This window comes from Ostrinia furnacalis, unplaced genomic scaffold, assembly GCF_004193835.3.
Source record: "Ostrinia furnacalis isolate ACB-3 unplaced genomic scaffold, ASM419383v2 OfSCF4761, whole genome shotgun sequence".
In the NCBI taxonomy this organism is placed as follows: Eukaryota; Metazoa; Arthropoda; class Insecta; order Lepidoptera; family Crambidae; genus Ostrinia; species Ostrinia furnacalis.
Genome location: NW_021135000.1, coordinates 195,599 through 209,459, shown reverse-complemented (window position 1 = coordinate 209,459; position 13,861 = coordinate 195,599).

The following is a 13,861-nucleotide window of genomic DNA, read 5'->3' as shown; positions in this document are numbered from 1 at the left end:
GAGTAGAATAGGTACTCAACTTTTTACTTTGTGTAAATTATTAAAGATTTAATGTAATAAACTATTTACTGTTCATTTTACTAGATGTTTTATGGTGGCTCATAAAATCTTGCAACTTAAGCGTGAGAAAGACGTGCTGAAAGGAAAATCCTATTTGCCTAAGTTTTATCACACCATACAAAGAACCTCAACAAAAACACTCCTTACCAATAAAATCTGGCTACACTACAAAAGTAAAGTTTTGAAAGTTTCCTTTCCAGAAGTGTAAAAAAGTTTAAATGGATTGTCGGCTCCTCTTCTACCCACTCAAACTTTACAAAAACAATCTTCGGTAAAATTTTAATGTCCAGAGATACACGAAGTTACTTCGAGCGCGACAATTTTGTGTAAATAAACTAGGAACTACAACGGAAAATACTTAAAGCATTTCTACTTTTGATAATGATATCTCTTCAGTTCAATTGAGATTAAATTTACTAAGGCGAATGTAGTCATTTAATATTAGATACTGAAAAAACTTTCAAAAAATGTAAATAAATAAAATTAAAACTATATTGGCATTATATCTGTTCGAATCAAAGTTTTAGAAATAAACCTAAAGCTGAATGACAGATTTAAGTAGGTAGTTATAAATTGTGCATGTTATGAATAGGTTTTTTCAGAATGGAAACTCTAGACTCACAACGCAAGACAATCATAATTATCTGTTGACCTAGAATCATGAAATTATGTAAAAACAAGTTCTTACAGCACAATAAGTAAACGGGATTATTCCCACCTCTTGTTCCCACCGCTGCAACTCCTGTGTAGGAACGATCTTACAGCTTGATCGCCAAAAAAAAACACAACCAGTGAAGGTCAAGTTTGTCCCTTCGCATCGAGTCCAAGGTAAGGAAAAGTGAGAGGGAATCATCTAGGACTACAGAACGCGAATCTAACCTTGCAAAATGGCCGCTTTTCTTCAAGTTTTCACGGCATATCCACGAAATTTGTGGCTCCTAGCCATGTGTATCGCAGTAACCCACAGGAGTGAGTTATCCCGCAACTTCCCGCTGGACTTCTGAACTCCGCGAATAACGTCTGGCCAAGTTTTTGCAGCAGCCATAGAGACAAATGTAACTACTTTCCGACTGAATAAACCTTAACTTTGCGGTTTATTTGCTAGATAAACTCTTAATTAAAGGATTCATTGCAATCTTGGCCTAGAGATTAACGGTGAAGTTTATTAAAGTCAGTAGTATTTTATCACGCGTGTGGGCTGTAATAACGCTGGTTTCGGAAGTTACGAGAAGGTATAAGCCGCTTTTAATAATCTTTTAAAATATATCAATCAGATCGACGTCTAAACAACCCACTGACTAATTAAATTTGACAAAACCGAGAAAATTGGTCATTATTTTAAAACCCCACTGCAAGAAGAGTGGTGCTAGATATCAATAAAAATTGATCACTCTACCTGATTCAGTCTCAGAAGTATTTGACTAGAGAGTGCTTAAGACTGCTTTGAAATGCTCCCTCAAACATTTCAACTCAACGTTGTCTGGTAAGCTAAAACATTTTAGCAAAATCAATGAAAATAAACAACTTATTTGGATTGTAAATTTGTTATTCGCTATTATAACAGCACAAATTTCAAAATTAATGACATTGATATATCATAAAATCACACCGATGTCACGCTATCCACGCTGGCTTTGAATATAAAATTGTATCGAGTCAAAAGCTTAGCGTAATTAAAACTGTCCACCACAAAAGGGTCATATGTCTACTCAGCTTTATATTCTTCGTATCATTCGAGCCCGCTAAGGGAGCATTATTGGCATCGATATAAAGCGGGGCATCCCACATGTCATTTCGTTGCTGCAGGCGCAAGAAATTGCATGAAATACATCTATGTCACTCGTCCATTTTACCTAGATCCACCCTGCTGCTCTATCACAGAACATTTCGTTCAAATAAGGGGTTGAATTAAGGACAAGAGGAGATCAGGTTAAGTTGGTTCCTGTACACATGCGAGCTTCGTTTTCCCCTATAGGGCATATTGGACGCAATCTGTGATACCTGACGTGGCTGGGAATTTCATTATAGTCTATTGACTGCTCATGACGTGCGTGCGATTGGACCGAGATTGCTTAGTGCAAATAGAATACTATAATGTCCTGGAAAAATGAAAAGGAAAATGTATTTAGTCGAGACTTTATTACCTTTCCACTGCTACGTAATGTACGGTATGCTAGTGCGTTTGTCTTGCGAAATGAAAGAGTGGAATTTGATTTGTATTTTTCTTCTTTTTTTTTATTACATTCGTCATTTCTAATGTAAATATGCCACATCAGCTTCAATGTATTAGAAGTTAGGGCTTGTTCCCACATAAACATCCTGGTTTTTTCGTTCGAATTTGTAATACGAATTTCGCTCATTATGACGTGTTCATTATGTTGTTGTAGTTTTGCGATATACAGCATTACTAGAACCCGCGAAATGGGATTGCCGCCCTTTTCCTACACTGTTACCCGCACGCTAATCAAGAGCCCTAAAATAAAGAAAATTATTTTTCTAACTGCTAATGTTACCCATGCGCTAATCAATAGACGTCAATACTATACGCGATAAAACCTGTCACACTATTGAATATTTAATCGAAAACGGGGTTCAAAGGATACCATTGCATAATAACAGGATAGGTGCCCTACGGAAACGAAGGCAGGCAGTTGTTAAATATTACGACTGTAGGCTATGTCCAAAGCCTAACGGTTGCAGCGGTGCCATTTTAATTTTTTTCATGATTGGTTTCACCCGCGTGGGTTTCAGTGACAGTTGCAGAAAGTATAGAACTTATAAGTAGTGATCACAAACTCGGTTTATTTCTTAACAAGTCTAAACTTTAGTTTTGAAATGTTCAACCTGCAAAATTACAATTCCCACTGCACTTCCCACCAGTTCGTTTCAGCCAAATTCCTTCCACTGCTGGACAAAGGCCTCCACGGATTTCCACGATTTCTGAATGGTATATGTAAAGGTAGATGAGTAAATATTTTACATACTGAAAATTTAAAAATATCTCTACATTGTTGATAAGATAGAATGATACAATGACTTGGAAAATTAACTCAGCAAATTTTTGAAAATATTTTGCCAAAATAAAATTATTTTTTTAGGTAAAAGGCGTGTCAAAATAGCAATATTGTTGTGAGTAGGCTCATATTCGACTACCCAACCAAGTGACCGTCCGATAAAGGCATAAACAACATCCAGCGGCTCGCGTATTCATCACTGTCCAATGACGAACGGGGTGATGCATCTGTCATGGTTAATCTATGGTGAATTTATGCGGGAATCAATGAAATGCATTCCGTGTCTCCCCGAGGGATAAAGGATTTTCCACACTGATAGATAGATAGATAGACATTTACTCTCAAAACTGTGCATACATTGTTGTTACATGGATGTTAATTAAGATAGGAACCAATAGTTTGCCCTTTTCGGACGTACAATATATGGATGTGTTCTGCGGTCTGCGGTCAGGTTAAATAAACGCACCCACACCTCTCAGTTTGCATTCATTGCTCGTGCCCGCATTGTCAGATCGCATCAATAGAAAATGTACCTATAGAGACCGACAATGTTGGCAGCGTTCGCTTTGACTTGACCGCAGACCGCATCTAGTGTGGAAAATCCTTAACCATAAAGTAGTGGAAATATAATTCCCACCATATTTTGAACCTTAATCGATTGTCTTAAAGTCCAAAAGAATTAAAAATGTGAAAATGATACGACTGTTAAAGGGCTAAAGCTGCACTAAGTACACGCAGTACGAGCGGCCAATGAACTGTCCGCTAATAGTGCGGACGCCTCGGGCTCTTTTGTCGGACATTGTATTAACCCGATGATCGATACGGGACGAGTTTGTGTTTTCAGGTAATGAAATTTCGTTTATAAACGAGTATGATGTGAGCTAATGGATTGATAACTTTTTATATCTTTTTTCAGACGAAAGACTTTTGAAAGTTTTTTTTGTTAATAATTTTACAATCTTGATATATGTAGTTCTAACTTTAAGGCACGGCTTGTGGATTCCTAAGTAATAGAATTTTCGGAACCTCCGACTGGTGTACCTCAATGAAATTGAAAACCAATGTAATTAAGTAATTACTTGAATTTACTAGAGTAAGACTTTTGTCGACCATAAACACTGGTTTAAAGAGGTTTTTTTTTTCTTAAATTAAAAGTCAGTCAGAAGGCACTATTTGATGTCACGCCTCAAAACATCTTCTAGTTACACATTTAACTTATTCACTTAATAGTAACTTCCAAACTTTACAAATTACGACAGTACTGATTGGTCAGCTTTCTTCGCAAACTGAACTAGAACTCTGAAACACTTACTTTGCACTCTACTCTCCCGCCCCATCCCAATAACTCTATTACAAACTTTTTAACGCAACTTTAGTAGTGTCGAATAAAGGAACATAGGGGTGGCTTTGCAATAGGTTTTAGAAGCGGGTTTGTAGTAGTGATAGATCTAAATCAGCTGCTTGCGACTTGCAAAAGGTGACGTCTGATTACACGGTTAGTACAGGTCACAGTTATTGAAGTAGAGATGTGGTTTTAAATTGGCCTTGTTTACTTTTTCTCTACTTAATGTTTTTTACTATCTATACTAATATTCTAAAGCCAAAGAGTTTGTTTGCTTGAACGCGATAATCTCAGGAATTATCGGTCCGATTTGAAAAATTATTTGTGTTGCACACGTAACCACGAGGCTCAGGCCGTCAGCGGGCCTTAGAATGGCTTTATTAGTGATGTTGATCACTCTCAGCCAATAGGAGCGGAACAGTAAAGAAAAATATTGCAAAAACGGGAAATATTATTCAAACTACCTATTTTCACGAGTACGAAGTCGCAGGCACAGCTAGTTACTGAAATAAATCTAAAAATTCCTACAACAACAAACTTAAAGTACCAACACAGGTGTTAATGCAATGGGGTGTAATAAATAAAATGTAAACAAAAACACGTCAAGGGTGAGCGCAATTTACATCAGTGCAAACTTCGCACTCCGGTCCTAATGACCCAAGTTCCGTGTTTTTCTTGTCAGCTTTAGAACGGTTTAACACTAACGCCTTGTTCGCACTAGTCGAGTTATAGTAGAGTAACTCGCCTTTGGTAACTAGACTACTCGCTACTGAGGGCGTAGTGAGTTTACTTCAAACGCATACATGCGTAAAAAAGTGACATTAAGGCTAAGTTGCACCAACTTACTTTGACCGTAACTTTGATAATAACCAATGCTTTTTGTATGGAGTTTGACAGATTTTTGACATTTGTCAAACTTAAAATAAGATGGTGCAACTCAGCCTTAGTGTATGACGGATTGTACGTACAGCGCCCCTAGCGGAAACTTTCAAGAACTAAAATCCGCTTGAACTTTTTTAATGCAGTCGATATCGAATGCGTTTGACGGAAACTCACAATACGCCCTATATCTATGACGTCCCCTGTTTACAAGTTATTAGTGGTTTTCATATGAACTCGACTAAACCGCCCGTTTAGGACTCTCTCCAAAGCCTAAATGCCGGTGAGCGAGTGAACGGGTGTCAAAATAAAACAAAATTGATTGGCTAGACTCAACGATTTAGTAACCTACTCGACTAAATTTTTGGTGCTTAGCTTCTAAATTACTCACCACTCACTTAAGTATTCGACCAGTCACTAGTACGAACAAGGCCTAACTCGCTGTAGTTTAGAACGTCCAGCTGGGGTGAGGTCGACCATGCATTTATAATGTAGCCAAGCTTAAAACATACCTAAACCTTAAAGTAGACCAAAGGTTTTTGGCTTTGATTTCGTAATACCTAAAGTGCTTTTACGAAAAATAACGCTTTTTTTTTCTTCAAGACCATTTTTAGCTTTTTAATTGTACAAAATATTTCAAATAATTTATGGGACTAATTAATAATTTATATTTATACTTATCAGTGAATAATATTAACATTAGGTTTGGAAAAAAATCGTTAATTAATGTAGAATTCTTAATTATCATTATTAGGTAGGTACTATAATTTTCTTCAGCCGACGAAACTTTCATCTCTTCAAAGTTTTTATCTGCATTAACTAACAACTAACTCAAAGATAAAATTAATGAGAGTAAAATTAATCTTCTTAGTTTCACAAATGTTCTGTCTTGAATTTGATATTTCGTAGTTACGTATTTACGAAACGCTCATTGGACGTTTAAGACAGATTCATTAAATAATTCTTGCTTTTCATTTATTGAAGTACATTTTACTATCTGTTATCTTGTCGCCAAAGAATAAACGACAGGACATCTCAGTAGAAGTAGGGTGTCTTTTTGCTACATAAATGTATGTGTGTACAAGCTTCGCAGTTCTAAAATAGAAAAAAATACTAATATTGTTGGAGAAAAGCATCTTTGAAGACAACAAAACCTTTCATAACATGTAAAGATAAGTTTTCTCCAAAAATATAAGTTCGATACCCATAATCCTCGTCAAATTTGGGACTAAAACTTTGATTCCCCAGCGAGAAGAACAGTCAAAGGAATCTTTTTGGCCAAAAAATATCTCCCAAACACTGTCAAATGAGGGGGAAATATTCACGTGCGTCTCTCAACTTAACCCTCAACGGCTCGACCACCGCTGCCAATCTGATGGGGGTTTGATTTATACCCATTCAGTGCACAAGTGGGGATTCCCAACTTTGCCGGGTTACTTTTCGGCGGTTGAATTCCGAACGTTCATCGCTTTGAAGTTGACGGTTAATATCGTAGGAAAAATCAGTCTGGATTATTGAGGAGGTTTCATTTAGTGCTGTGTTTGAAGCTAGCTTACAAGCCGTCTTATAGCTACGTCAATAAGTATCATTTTACATCAAATAGTTATAAATGATGAAATGAGTTTTCTAATATTACGTCATGTACGATTGAGTAAGTTATTCGTCCCAAAATAACTACAAAAGTTATCCACTGTTACACATTGTTGGCTAAGAAATTCCACGAGAAAAAAATTCGAGATAAAAATATCCATCCCCTGAATAACTTAAGCTTAGCAACTTACTATTACGATACCTTTCCTATACGTAATTTCTATCTACCAGAAATTATTTTCCTATTTTAACTCGCATAATATTCTATTAGATCCATAATCCCAAGCAAAATCACCCACTGAAAGTAAGTAATAAAGATTATGAGATTAATACGGATATATCAGTCTATAGAAGGACGGAGGATAATTGAATGTAATTAAGGGGGTTCTATGGAACTGCCTTTGAATTTAGGTCTAGATTATTCTCTAGGGAATCTGAAGTTTTCAAGGGATAGCAAAGTTGCGCTTAGGGTATGATGAAATTTGTAGTTGTGTCCAACTATGAATGTGGTGGCGACCGCTTAATTGTTAGGGGCGTGTTATATGGAGGATTAATTAAATAGTAATGAAATTTATTATTGAAAGGAATGTAGTATTTAGTAGTTGTATGTTTTTATATTATAACTACTATGTCTTAGCTAGATTCATTTATCATCCAGTTTGAAAGAGCAACTTTAGGACGTCATCTACAAACCTAAATAAATATCCTTGGACATTTTAAACTGCGCTTCTAGTCCCAAACTAAGCAAAGCTTGTACTATGGGTACTAGACAACGGATATAAACATACTTAAATACTTTTTTTTTTGTAAATACATACTTATTATACATAGAAAACACCCAGTCCAATACAAACAAATATGTTCATGCACACAAATGTTTGTACTGTGCGGGAATCGAACCCGCTACCTCCGGAATAGTTGTCCGTTTCGAACCACTACACCAAACGGCCGACAAAACTATACAATACTTGGTTGCACTGTGGTTCTTGGTTTTTTTTTTTTTTTCAACTAACTAAGCCATTCACATGGTAAATAAAATATTTCCATGGGTTCTGAATTCTTTAAAAACCAAACTATCTGATTAGGTACTGCAATTGGAAGATTAAAAAAAAAAGAAAAATAACATTATTTTTATGACATTTACTGTCCGGTAAATACTGTGAAAATTAATTTCTTTTAACCATTTTTGTATGGACTTTACATAATAAGTATATCTTATTCGCCAATAGTCTTTTTTGCAACTACCCATTTTCGGTTATTTACTCAGACAGATCACCGTAATGGAGTTAACCAGAGAACTACTATAAATTGCGCCTCCCCTTTCTAAAAGGATAATCACACAGACATCCCAAACAAATGGGAATTTAGAGTCCCTTGGAGAGGGCCTAATTGACAAAACATACTCGATCGCGGGGGGAGATTCTCAATTATGTGAAATATATTAACTAATATTCATAGAGGTACCTGCATTTATTTTTCCTTTTTTTTCTATTCATTTTAAGAATCAGTTTGGTTTTGCTGTCCTAAAAATATCTGTTTATTTTCGTAAATAAATACTTAACTTATAGACATAATATAACAGTTTTTTGCTATAAAGTTGGATTTCTTGCTATAAAAGTCCTAGATCATGATAAAAATTCGCAAGTATTTTTTTTTTCAGGTGCCACATCAGTTTTTATGTGGATGCTCGATTATTTTAAAGAAGAAACTATTGTTTTTTAATAAGTAAATAATAAATTAAAGGTGTCTCATGTTGGTAATACCAATATTTGAGAACCAATCAGTCAGCTATCCTACCTACCGTAACAGATACGATCCAATCTATGTTCGACAGACGACACGTATACGTACTCTTGCATCAGTGTAAACACTAATGCAACTTATTTAATAATGTGATCATTATTTTGCTGCTGCCTGTACAAAATGTATTTCCTTACAAAAAATCCAGAACATTCTTTTAACGAATCTCTATTCTAATCAAAGAGCCAAAATAGATCTCTAAAACAACTATCCGTACACAATAAATCCATTTACCTCCCATTTCCTGGCATATACGGAATAAAAAAGGACCGCGGCTAAGCAATATTTTTCATTTAGTTCGTTCAGACGAAATAAAATCGTTAAAAACTGGTTGTCCTGCTGAAAATCCGTCGGTCCGTTGACTTTTATTTTGCTGAAAGCGAATCGCTCAATGGACGACTCCGAGCACTGATTAATTTGGTGTGTGGAAAACTGGCTTTTCCTACTGAAGTACTTTAATTTAAACCCAGTGCTTGTGTAGGTACACTGACTTTTGAATCAACATACATCTAAAGTCCCAAAAATTTTGGCAAGATTTAATGGGAATATTGCACATATTGCAACTTTCTAAGTATTCGAATCGTTGTTACCTAAATTATTATGATATGTTAAGTGACAATCTAGAGATTAAACCGGTAATAACATTTGGTTTATTGCGTGGTTTGAGTGATATCAAAAACTTGCAATAACAGTGCGTTTGTACAGGGATTCAGGGATCCAACTAATCCGTTCATTTACTTGACACATGGGATCAGAAAATTATATTCACGCTCTTAATAAAAAAAATGCAATTTTCATTACGTACAACGCGACGTAAACACTTTCTGTAGCACACCAAAATAACTCAGACAAAGCTAGCAATTTCATAAGAACGATAAAAACATAACCACTAAAAATACTCTCCCAAAGCTCAAAAACAAAGACGGGGAGAGATTTAGAGTGAATTTTAATAAAACAATCTGCACCGGCTCATTGGGTCTGTTGTCTCAGGCAGCTGCCGGCGACCGATAAGGCGCCCTAAACTGCTTCTCTTAAATTGATTTTGGACACTACACCGTAAAATGCGAAAGTTTATGTTTACTCAAAGGGAAGAGTGACAAATATTGGGCTAAGATACTAACTGTGACATAGTGAGGGCTGTTTTTTCAATCGACAGATAAGTTTTTGTTGCAGTAAGTTTGTCTTTGATTTCTATAAAGGAAATGATGCCAAAATGTCAATAAGTTAGTTAATTAGTTGAAAGGTATCCATGATTGAAATAACATCCTTAAAACGTAGCTATTGGCAATAAATGTTTCTTTCTTTCTTTCTATTCTAATTATGAAGTTGAGTTAAAATATGATGCTAAAATCTTATTAAAAATAAGTACATGAACGCTTAGGAACTTAGTCCGTTTCTGATAAGTTCAGTGAATCTGAATAACGTTGTTATACCTTTTTTATATTCGTGTTTAAAAAAATTAACATTTAGGTACATAAAAACGTACAAAATTAGTTTTATAACTCTTCATAAATATAACCTCAATTTTATATCGTACCTATATGTAAACTCTTCTTTTAAAACATCAAAAGGTTTTATTTTCATTGAGAATTCAATTCACATTACGAAATATTTTGTTATTCTTAAAAATACGAGCTTATAGTATTTTTCAGCCAGTATCTAAATTGAGATACCAAACTTTTTTGTTTAATTGGCGGTTTTTTATATCATTCATAAATGGAACTGCGTTTTTTTTTTCAAACACGTCGGAGGTTTTCTTTTCAGCCAGTACAAACAGGCCATTGTAATAAGACAAGTCTAAGGACGACACTCGTCGGCAGACACGAGGTGAGAAGCGGCCGGTCCCCCCTTACCACTTACGCATCCCAGAACATTGAGCCACTAACGCTTTTAGTTTTAGCTTTAAGATCGGTAATATTGTTTTTAGTACGAATACGACTCTACAATATAGATGGAACTTAATACCAATGGATTTATTTCTTTCATATTGTAATAGCTTTTCACATTTATGTCATTTTTGCCGTCTAAAAGTATTTCATATAATCTTATGATTTATAAACAATTTTTTAGTCTATCAGCAAGTAATTAAGGGTAATGGTTAGACAGGCACGCAAGTAATTTCATCGTGTTTTCAAATTGACGGAGCCCTAAAATGACAATACAATACATCAACATTTAAACACCCATTCCCAATAACAACTAAGTGGGAGAATGATTAATGTGAAAACTTGTCAATGTCACCGGCGTATCCAAAACACGGTCGCTTCACACATCCAAGAGGAAAAGTCATCGGGGAAATTCGTGGGGTGCGTCGCACGGCGTGTTTTCACTCCGTTCAGTACCGCTTTCGCTTACGCCGCGAGAGGGCGCTGCCGGCGCGCCACCGCGACCACGTGACTTGTTGATTTCACCCCCCCCCGAAAAACAAAACATGCGCGATCCGACCTAACCCATGACATAAACTTTCTGTCATGAATATCACGAAACCTCTCTACAACCACGCGCGACTGTTCATGCTTCTGAGTTTCGCGCTCGCCGTTTTTCTCGCTGGAATCCTTTTGCGAACGAAGGCCAAACAACTGACGGACAAAATCCGCAACGAGCCGATGACAAATGCCACCTCGGAGCCGGCGAAAACGCAACGCAAAGAGTACTTGTACCGCCTCCTGACTAATACCACACGTTCGCTCATACAGATGGAAATAAAGGCAAGGCGGCTCGAGGAAAATATGCGAAGGATTAAAGAGAAGACCGCAGATTTGTTGTGGAAGAACAAGGACAAAGCTCTGTGGCATATACTGTTTAAGAACATCAGTCATATTTCTTTACGACACGAATTTCACCAGCACGCAAGTTTGCGAAGAATTATGCTGGACACACACAAACACGGCCACAAACTGGGGCGAAGAAAAGTTTTCTTACGATAGACATGTTTACCGTTCGCTAGGTTAAGAAATTTTAATAAGACATTTGTGTATAGTTTAGTTTTCTGGACTGACAATAAACGTATGTTAAGAACAATCATCGAGTTGCCGTACATTTCAGTTGGGACACGTAAGTATTACTTGATATAATTTTATAATGGACGGTAATGAATGACACATCAAGCTTCTAAATATTGCAACTGTGTACGAATTATAATAATTCTAATTGATTGTTTACAATACGCCCTCAGAACTCAGAAACATGATTACTACATCGAAAGTCAAGTCAATTCTATGAAACGCTAACAATGTTTGATAAAATAACATGAATTTATCCAAAAACGTTAAGTGAAAATTGAACTGTTTTTATTTCATAACTAATGTTAGCGGGTTAAATCGAATCTACGCATTCCATCACTATTCAATCGATGACTCGTGCACTTCACTACGATCTGTCACTTGACTTTCGGTATTTTCGCGCGTATATCAATGCTAAATGTTTTCTTGTTCAAGTTTGCTAATAAATGTAGTTATTAAGTAAATTCAGTCTTTATACTAAGGGGTGTAATATAATTATACCTAACAGTTATTCGGTGAAAAATCTCACCACAATAAATATCCCGCAAGATATAAGCGCCTGAGCAGATGGCATCTGCACAATATTGCTTACTTCTCGGAACTAAACTATTAGTTTTTGCTCCGTGTTTTGTGCAGGCTCCATCGATCAACAAGCGAGCGTTTGCGAGATATGACCGAACGTTTTGTGTCCAATTAGAGCCATAATACGCTGCCGGGTTGATATTTTTCCTTATTTCAGTAATAAGATTTGCTTTTACGCTTTATTTTCTTACTAGCTCGTCTTGAGTGAATTACGTTCTGTCACAAAACGTCTATAGATATCGTGCGCCCGGATATTAAAAATAGTTAGTGAAGTTCTAGGTACAGTTTTTTTGTCCCTCACTTAAGAAATTATTGGTGAACCGTATCTTATACACCCGGTTTTTTATTGAAATTTTTAGCTGCCTAGTTGACACTATCTTACCCTAGTCTGTCACCATATCAATAATGTTAACAGCATTGTTTTGGCAGTTGGAGGTAAGATAGACAGTTCCTCTGTGATTGAAGATTCAGGGTAAAGCTCGTTGCCTTCAACTTTCCATAATGTGAGATGCAGGCTCAGGCAGAAGCTCTTGTTCTTCATTGTGGATAAACAAAAGTTGAGTAATCTATTTTTACAATTATTTCACCAGTATAAAACTACATTAGTGACCTAGACCTAGACTCCTCGCAGGCAAAGCCGCAGGCAAGACCTAGTAACAAATAAAACTAATCCTACACAGCACTCGTTGCAGCGAGTCGCGCTCGACGCAATATCATTTTTATGGAGAATTTTTATTACAATCCCGGAGCTTAGAGCGCGCGGGAGTAGAGGACAAAACAACACACATGACAATGCACCAGACCGTCATACGCAATGTTTTTCGTATTGTTTGTTTTCAGGACACTTACCTATATACGGTTTCCACCAAAGCGGAGAGAAGAGGAGAGATCTGAATAATCAATCAGATTTCATTATTTTCACATCACCTCTCCGCTGAGCTTAAGACGTATGTTTGGTTAATAAAACACATCTCTCCTCTTGTCTCCGCTTTTGTAAACTGGGTCTAAGGACCAGGGTTATGAACAAAGCAATTAGTTAGAATCTACACTCCAGAATCAATTCAAGTCTTGAAGTTCACTTTTGAATTTAAACCTATTAAAGACGTATTTGAATTTCAGTGCTCAACTGATTTGGTTGATTATTTTTTCCAGGACTTTTTCCTGAAAGAAAAAAACGGTCGCCCTAATTTTTAAGTATATACGAATATTGTGAAGCAAAATACACGCGAACAACGTCGCGGGCAGACGCTAGTTAACAAATTTGATTTTCTATGGGGCTCCCTCACTGCAGACACAACGTAGCCTAATCAGAAGGGGTCACATTGCGTACCTGGGTATTACACTTGAATATTAATGTTATTCATAAATATTTATGCAGTTCTCATAAATAAGTCATTTTAAAACGAATTCGCACTCACACATACCTAAGTACTAGAGTACGTTTTGATAGTTAATAATAAAAGTAAATATTGAAATAACTTGTTCAAAATATTATACAAGTGCCAATAAAATCGAACAAACTTTGCAAACTTGCGAATCTTGCGATTGAACATGATTCGAAGTAGTATCAGCAAAAAAAAATTGTTTTCCGA